This window comes from Spermophilus citellus, assembly GCF_964194105.1.
Source record: "Spermophilus citellus genome assembly, chromosome: 1".
Taxonomy (NCBI): Eukaryota; Metazoa; Chordata; class Mammalia; order Rodentia; family Sciuridae; genus Spermophilus; species Spermophilus citellus.
The window spans coordinates 271,944,696-271,954,206 of NC_138182.1; the positions used below are offsets into that span (position 1 = coordinate 271,944,696).

The following is a 9,511-nucleotide window of genomic DNA, read 5'->3' on the forward strand; positions in this document are numbered from 1 at the left end:
GGGAGGTAGTAGAGCTGAGTAGTGACAACAACAACAAATATTTAGACTAATGATTACTACTGGTGGTCTCCTATAAGGAATACTTTGACACCAAGATAAAAAGGAAGCATTTTACTGATTTTTATTGAGATCCACACAATACCACCACAAAAAAAAAAAAAAAAGTTACTTCAAATCTCAACTGAAGTTGGTTTTTACATTTTTCAGTTGGACTTTCATGGAAAAGAATAGTAAAAATTCTGGAGGGATATGACATGGCAACAGGAAACAGGGCTAACTTGATTTATTTTTTGGTACTGGGAATTTAACTCAGAGGCAATTGACCACTGAGCCACGTCCTTTTGTTTAATTTTTATTTTGATACAGGGTCTCACTGAGTATCTTACGGCCTCACTAAATTGCTGAAACTAACCTTGAAGTTGTGATCCTCCTGTCTTCACCTCCCAAACTGCTGAGATTAATGGCATATGCCACTGTGTGCAGCAAAAACTTCTTTGTTTTTTTTCTTAATTTACTTGTATGTCCAACTTAATAAGAGAATCTCCCAAAGTACTAGGTGTCTAGCTCATCTTCATGTTTATGTTATTTGGCATTCATAGCTTAGTACTGGGAACTACAATATAATTCCCAGGACTCCATAGAAATCTTATTGTAAAAAATGGTCGGTGCTCATCAAATATTCCACAAACTTCTTTATCTTTCACAGCCTTTGTGGTAGTGTGTTGGGGGCATATAACTAATACTGGCCAAAGACTCTGAGTAGAAATGACATGTATCACTCTAGGCTACAGCAGGTGAGAGTCAGTAGGCCTCTCCTATCTCACATTTACCATGTCACAATAATCTAAGAGGCCATAGCTGCTATAAGAAATATGAAATAACCAATTATTACATAATATCTTTGAGATATTAAGGGTTTATTTGTGTGGCGGCCTAGGGCTAATTTTTCTAATAAATCTTGGAACTCTTGTCTTTGCAGAATACTGTATAACTTCAATGCCATTTTAAATTCCAAAGGAAAAAGACACAATTTAGGTTCTTACAATGCTCTGGATGTTATTCCAAAAGGCTCTAGGTTCCCAACTCTTCTAACCACTGTGTTACAAATGCTATAGGGTTTGGTTGCTTAAGGAATTATATATTTGCATCACATCAAGGTTTTACATGACTAGAACCAAGGGAATAAGAAATGAGGATTCAACTGGTATCATGGATTTCAGCTTCAACTGCAGCAATAAAATTCATAATCTGGTTTATAGTAACTTTCCCTACCATACCCATGCCAAAGTGCTTGGGGGACTACACTTTGGATAATTATATATAATTGAAGAAAAAATGCTAATTAAAACCAGACACTGGAACTAGGGTGATGGCTAAGATTAATGGACATCCTAGTCAATGGTACATTCTTACACCTTATTCTAAAACACCAGAGAACATTCTTTAGTACTCACCTTGTTTTTGATAATGACAAAACTGCAGGGCGTTGAAATTATCCAGATGGGAAATATGGAATACGAACCCGATTGAGACCTGTGGGCCACCCTGTGAGTCCTCACGCTGTGTACTTGGATCTTTTCCATTGGTATTGTGTGTCACTGCCTAGTCCTTGGAAGATAAATAGGTTATCTTTGGTTTTGATTTTTGTTTTTTGCCTCTTTTACTCTGGTGGCATCTACCTGTTGCCTTTGAGTTGCTACAAAGCCAGGAACACTTCCTGGTTCTCATGGAACTCCCCCATTGACCTCTCCCAATGTGTGTTTTTAAGAAGAACAAAAAGGGATAATTTACTTGATGGATTTTCACCCTGTAAGACTCAGAGGAATCCTACTCATCAGTTCTGATTTAGGAACATGTTGAGGAGATGAACTGTTTGGTTTATATCAGACAGAGACCAACTCCCTCCTTCTGGAATCTTCTTTCACTCAGAATAACTTCTTTTAAATTGCCAGTCAATTCATCCAGGTATCATACCAAGTATTCCAGTTTCTTCCTCCGTGTGTCTCAAAGCCAAAAAGAAAAAAAAAAATCCAGTTAAAGAACGTTATATTAAGAAAAAGAAGAAAAACAAAAACAAGAATATTGAGAACTTGCTGCACCATTTGTCAAACAGTTTTATTTGCATTACGTGAGTTTACTCACTTAATTAACTCACAAAAATTTGTGGAATATAAATATAGCTGTGACATTTGTCCAAATATGACCACATAATAAAAAATCACCATTGTAAGACATTAGCACGAAAAGCTGAGAGGATTCAGCTTTTCAAATTTCTTCATCAAGATTCATAATACCACAGACCTTAACATTGGACATAGAAGCATCTCTTCATTTACACTATTCTAAAATATGTCAGAAGGAATCAACATGCATCATAGCATAAAGTCAGCTTATTTTGCATTGCATTTACTCCATACATCTAAAAATAACTTATTTTCACCTACTGTTCTAAAGTGAATTACATTTAGGTAAATTGGAAAGGCATGTGACTGAGAACTGAAACACCTGTATGCTGAATCTGGCTTTGCCTCAGTCAGCTGGGCTACACGAGGAAGTCACCTTGTTGCCCTATGACCCACTTCCTCCTTTATAAAATAAGAAGCACATTTCTGTACTACCTGCTTTGCCTGAGGGGGAAAAAAGCTGATTTAGATACATGTTATTGATTATCTATTTAAGAATAGTTCTCATTTAACATATACTTCAATCTTTCCATCATCAAATCATCAATGATCAATCAGCTACTGTATTCAGGCCCTACTAACTACTGAGGACACAATAAGTAAAATGTTATTTCTGTCTTCCACAGGAACTGGGCGGGGAAATAGCCTTGTGAAGAAGTAGCCAATACAACACTATCGTTGCTATCACAGGAATGAGGCCCCAAGTGCTACAAGGGTACAGAGAGCAATTAGAATGATCAGAAAAAGCCACAGAGAAGATGTGCTATGATTAGTGCCTTGAAAAAAAATGAATATTTTATATTTTTGCATCTCTCTCTCTACGTACCACTCCTTAATGGATATTTGGTCTTCTTTCATGACACATTAAAAACTTGTGCTCCAGCCAACATAACCATGGCCCTCTGACTACGTAGCAGCAATATATTGCCAAAATGAAAACACTTCATCTCTCTTTTAGTGTGAGAATGGATCCAAAAGATTCCAGTAGATATGGAAGTGGCCTAAAGATAGAAATAGAGTCAACTCGAACCATCCACAAACCTACAGCTCCCATCTCTTATAAAGAAACCCTACTTTTAGAAGTATGCAAACCCTCCGTGAATTCACAGCTTCCTCTTACTTAAATAGGCTTCAATTCTTTTTTGAGAGTGTTCTCAACTTGTAAGAATATGTGCTGACACACAGAGTGACATGGTGGCTCAAGCATTCCTATCAGCACGCTCATGGCAGTGAATCCCACCAGCCCCTGCTAACACAGCCAGAATTATACAGTCCAACCAGCCACGCTCAGCACCCAGGTGAAGGTCAAGCCAAGGGCCCTGTCCTCTCTCATCAGCAGCTGCTTCAGGGGAGTCTGGGTGCGCAGAGATTCACAAGTGAGTGTGGCAATATGCTAAAGTGCATGGAATTAAACACACATGCAAAGTAGAACCTTTCAGGAAGCTCTTAGATAAAATAAAAATTTTCCTTTCACATCAAAAAGTTGAGACCTCAAGGTGGACAAGAGCTTATTAAAAGGGGAATACCAATATACTGCTGGCAGGGCTGTGGAAGATGACAATCCTTGGAAAGATGATTTATTCGCATGTCTCAAAAACTTGAAAATGTTTATCCTTTTGGATACATCTTCTAAGACACAATTTATTTATAGAAAAATCTTCATGGTATGAATATATAATAAATCCCACTATTATATATAATTATAATGCATCAATTAAAATAATAAATAAATAAAAATAAAAATCCTTGTGCATGATATGATCATTCCAGAATTATTTCTGATAATAAAAATACAGTATAATCTAAAAGTTCAATAATAAGATGATGGTTTATTAAAATTACTGCATGTCTATTAGTATACAATGGAAGCATTAAATAGAACTTATCAGAAGATACACAGATCACTGGAAAACAGTTAACAATATTAAAGGATTAATCCAGAACACAAAATTGAATAAACAGTTGGATTTTAGACAAACCCATGTATTTTTTCTAAATACATAGAAAAAAAAGATTGGCAGGAAAGTACCAAAAAATTCCCAGTGATTGCCTTTGAGTGAAATAAGTTGATTTTTACATTATTTTTAATTTTTTAAATTTGTCCATTTTAGATGTACATGACAGTACAGTGTACTTTGACATATTGTACGTGCATAGAGTATTACTTATTCTAATCAGGCTCCTATTCTTGTGGTTGCACATGATGTGGAGTTACACTGGCATGTACTCATATGCAACAATAGGAAATTATGTCCAATTAATTCTACTGTCTTTCCTATTCCCACCTCTTCTCCTTCCCTTTATTCCCCCTTGTCTAATCCCATAGATTTCTATTCTTCTCTTCCCCCTCCTTATTGTGAGTTATCACTCTGCATATCAAAGAGAACATTCGGCCTTTGGTTTGGGGGGGATTGGTTTATTTCACTAAGCATGAAAGTTTCATCCATTTACCAGCATATGCCATAATTTCATTCTTCTTTATGGCTGAGTAATTTTCCATTGTGTCTATAGGCCCTATTTTCTTTATCCATTCATCTGTTGTAAGGCATCTATGTTGGTTCCATAGCTTGGCTATTGTTAATTGAGCTGTTATATACATTGATGTGGCTGTGTCATTGTAGTATGTGATTTATATCCTTTGGGTATAAACTGAAGAGTGGGATAACTGGGTCAAATGGTGGTTATTTTTAATCTTTAATAAGTTCTATGTTTTCTCTAATAGGGTTCAGGAAGAAAATTATGAGGATTATATCAATATCAGAATGGCCCTGTTTAGGTATGGTGTTATTCATAGATCCACAGACAGCAAGAAAGATCAATGCTGAACATGAGCCAAAAAGTTGTTACCAAGGCTGGGGATGTGGCTCAAGCCGTAGCGCACTCACCTGGCATGCGTGCGGCCCGGGTTCGATCCTCAACACCACATACAAAGATGTTGTGTCTGCCAAAAAATAAATATTAAAAAAAATATCTCTCTCTCTCTCTCTCTCTCTCTCTCTCTCTCTCTCTCTCTCTCTCTCTCGCTTAAAAAAAAAAAAAGTTGTTACCAAACCAAAATGCTAAGGGAACTGCAGTGATATAAAACAGGAAAGTTGGATTCCCAGAATTTGAGTAATAACAAGATAAATGCAGAGAAAAATGCTATTAGAAATGCATCTGATTTTCAAAATAATCAGTGTGATAGATAAATCCAGAGTATCTCTGCTAATGAAACTTAATTTAACCAAAGAACTAATTCAATCGGTTCAACAAATCTTAATTATTAAATACCCACTGTATGCCAAGTATTTGTTGATGTGCCTGGGTCACAAAGATAAAAATGACAACATTCCCTGTCTTCAAGATGCTTACAAGAGTATGTATAATTTAGTTTTGTGGCTTTAAACTCAGGTCCCCTCCAAAAAAAATTGTCTCAAGATAAGAAATTTTAAAATATTTCATTTGGTCTAGTAGAAAGGAAGGAAGATTAAATTCCAAGGAACTTACTGGTGAAGGGATGCAAATTTGGACTTAGAAAATCAAGTAGAGATAACAATTCAATAATTCACGCTGATATCCCACAGCTGTTAATACTAAAGTAGGTTAGAGGAAGAAGTCAGCTTACCAGATGTGAGTCAGTTTGGCCACCACCATCGCTGAGTACCCACTGCACAGAGGCAATGTTCAAGTCACCCTGGAAGTGTACAAAAAAACAGAACATCTGACCCCATCCACAAGAAGCTTTACACTAATTTGGAAACACACACACACACACACACACACACACACACACACGAAAGAGATAGTTAAAGAAATTGCACTTGTCCAATAAATCCAAAGGAAAAAGCATACAGAGAAGAGAAGGGGGCTCCACCCAGAAGAGGCAGCAGAGAACTAGAGATTTTGACTTAGTTGATCCATGCAGGACCTAGTCATTAATGTTGTTTTTTTGTTGTTGTTGTTGTTGTTTTTCAAAGAGAATTCTCCCAAGTGGTTCTGGTGTTCAGCCAGTGTTAAGAATCCCTGGCTAAAGGAAACATATGACTGAATAACAGGAGATGATGCACTTGAAGTGGGAAATGGATTACGTGTGACTCAGTGAAAAGACAGTTTTAAATGCTGTAATTAATTTGGCTCATCAGACTGAACTCCTGGGAAGGAAGGGTCATGTTTTCATTCATTTCTATATGAACATAATATTAAGTTAATATTCCTTGGAGGAATGAGTGTGACATGCAAAATGTAAAAATCCCATAGGCATTTCAACCAATAAAAAAGATGACAATGGTATTTAAAGGAGGCTGTCTCAATGTTATAACAGAAGGATGGAAAAACAGGCAGTAGCTAACATCTTCTGAGTGCTCCATCTATGCCAAGCAGTGTGTCCCTCATACTCACCACCCGCCTATCAAGTGGACATGCTATGCCAAGCGAGAGAACTGAGGTCCAAGATCATTCTGTGTCCATAAATAGCAAAGCTGGGAATTTGGATCTGCAAAAATAATGTGTGGTTCTTTTTGGTAGATGCCTAAATACATATGAACAAACACCATATCGACCAACACAATCTCAAATTTCCCAACAGAGTTCCAGCTCTGGACTCACTATAACGGTGCAGAAATGGCATGTGACTTCAATTAAGATATTTATCTAACTACAAAGATTAGAGCTCTTAACAGTAATCAGACAGGTGGGCCCACATCTGGTGTTTCTAGAAAATAAATTCTATTGCTTTGACTCTTCTCACATAGTATTTCATTAGATACGTAATAGAAAAAGAAAACTTGTCCCGTTGTACTTTGTTTCGGAATAGGAAATGTAATTGCTTTATAATTTAGGAAAAACTTTTTACTACCCATCATTTCTGTATTTACATCTAAGAGCACATTGTTTTCCTCCTTTTGGAGAAGATCTGAAAATAAATATCGCCATTGTCTGTGATGCATGTACTATGTCGAATAGCAGATTACATGTCGATTGATGAAGCGATAAGCTCAGGAGGGGTTCTCACCCTCATGTACTGAAGACCAGATTGACCTCAAAATGCTCTTTCAGGTAACACTACACTGGGAACACAAGAGAATCAGACACGCTAAGTAGTTTGTTTTAAAAGTAAAACAAAGGACATTTTAATAATGTAACACCACCCTCTACTAATTAATAAAATTTTATTAATTTTATTATTTTTAAAATAATTTTAATAATTTTATTAATTAATAAAATTAATTAATGAAAAAAATGTAGCCACCCTAAGAAGGAAAACGGGAACCATCCTACCGGCATTCAGTAACATGTTAGGCACATCAATTGCTTTGTGATTCTTCGGGAAGCCAGAAACTGGATCTATTGAGAAGCTCTGTGTTTGCGTAAAACCAAAACCAATTTATTTGAACAACAATTTGCAATATATTGCCAACCAGAAACACAGCTGAATTTTTCTATCCTTAAAGCACTTCACTTTGTAACTTCAGCCACTAAAATTATACAACCAGCACACATTCTCCATGTTACCTTCGTTTTATATTATTAACATAATAATCTTATCTCCTTAAAACCTTAACTGCTGTTAGGTTTGTCTGCTCAGGTTCAGTAGCTACTCTCTCTCTCTCTCTCTCTCTCTCTGATACACTGATATATGTACTAATTGAGATTTGCTCGTATTTCTTAAATATCTGACTTCGAATGACCCTCTTTCTGGCCTCTTCTCCTCTTTCAGATCCATGTAGCTGCCATAAACTTTGTTGGCTTGTGGCATTCAAGCTGCAATGTCCTAGTGGGGAGCTTTGCGATTGACTTAAACTGTGCACTGGTGACACCAAACAAAGCCTTATGACAGTCTCTGGATTGTTCTGGAAGTAGGAAAATAATGTTATCCAGAAATTTCCTTGAGATGTCTTTAGGACTAACTAGCTGCCCTCTGGCGGCTCTTCTGAATTACCTGAATGGGTACTTTGGAGATTGGAAGGGTCTAACTTACCAGATAGGAGATGGGGGCTTCTCCACAGGCAGCCTAGCAGGGCTGCTCTGCAAGATAAAGGCCAGGAGGGGTGGGGGAGGAAGCAGCCTGCAGAACACATGAGTCCTCCCTGTTGGAGATGTGGGCTGTCACTTTATGTAATAACTTGACCTCCCATGACTCCCCATTTTCACTCCCTAGGTCTCTCATACCACACCCTCTGTGTCTTATTCTTCACCTCAAAATGAAAGACAAAAGGGAAGTGAATGATGATAAAATTGTTCAAAGATTACATAATCAAAGGCAGAACACAAACCATAGAAAAAGTTGCTACAGTAAACCACCAAACCCCAACGGAATAAAAACACTACTGAGAAAGGCCAAGTGCTGGGCCAGACTTTGGTTAACAGGAAGGAAAATGTTTTTGGAAGCAAGAGTAGAAGGTTATCCTCCACGAGGGTTGCCTTATGCTGCCCAGGTGTTTTCTTTTCCTGATCAGTTGTGCACATGAGATGCCCCTTTCCCTCTCTCCCCCCTTAACTTGCACACAGATTAGACTTTTCATCATCTTTCTGTCGCTGCAACACATGCTTTACAATAAATGTTTACTGAATTTAAAATCCTATTTGGAAGCTGTGCTATTAAATATGGGTCTTTTAATTATAAATACACCAAAAGAAAGATCTATTTATACGAACACAGACTGATTTGAATGTCTGCTTTATAGAATTTTCATGTATAAAATGGATTGTTATGATCCTCAGACTTCAAGCCTAATGTTTTGCTTGTAATATTCAAATAAACAGGGGTCAATCATATGAATATTAGTCCTTAAACTTGTTTTATTAGATGATATCTGTCACAGTCTTCTTCCTTATTCTAATATCAGAACAGAAAAAAATGTAAGTCATATGGGAGATTTAGCACACACACACACACACACACACACACACACACACACACATACAATGTCTTTAATTCTATTAACACCTTTCATGTTTTGAAATTCTAGTTAGGTTTTATATTTCAAGACTGAATGAAAGAAAAAGTTTCCTTTTATTCTGTATTCCCAAACCAGTTTGGGAGAAAACTGAACATATTTGACATAGCACCATCAGTCAGTAATCATACTACTGAATTGTCTCTAAATTTGTCTTTCTAAAACAAAAGTTAAAAAGTTAGAAGAATTTTTCAGGTCAAAAATACCACACCTTGAGTTCTCCATTTAGGTTAAGAATAACAAGTTAAGGAAAATGTTTCCACATATAAACTTCCGTCTCTACTTCCTTTGCACTTTAAAAACAATTTTATCTGATACAGCTGTGATGATAATAACCTGGAACTCTGACAATAAAGTTTTAGACCCATTATCTCCATCTAAATCCACATAGCC

The 9,511-nt window shown here is 36.7% G+C and overlaps 1 long non-coding RNA gene across 1 annotated transcript; it reads right to left on the reverse strand.

Annotated features, from left to right (window-relative positions):
* Positions 1 to 1,693: 1,693 nt before the first annotated feature.
* LOC308655222 lies at positions 1,694 to 6,655 on the reverse strand. Its single transcript, XR_014023426.1, has 3 exons — positions 6,561 to 6,655; positions 5,788 to 5,856; positions 1,694 to 2,003 (listed from the first exon to the last, which is right to left on the reverse strand). It is a non-coding gene; the product is annotated as an uncharacterized lncRNA (long non-coding RNA).
* Between the last annotated feature and the right edge of the window lie 2,856 nt (positions 6,656 to 9,511).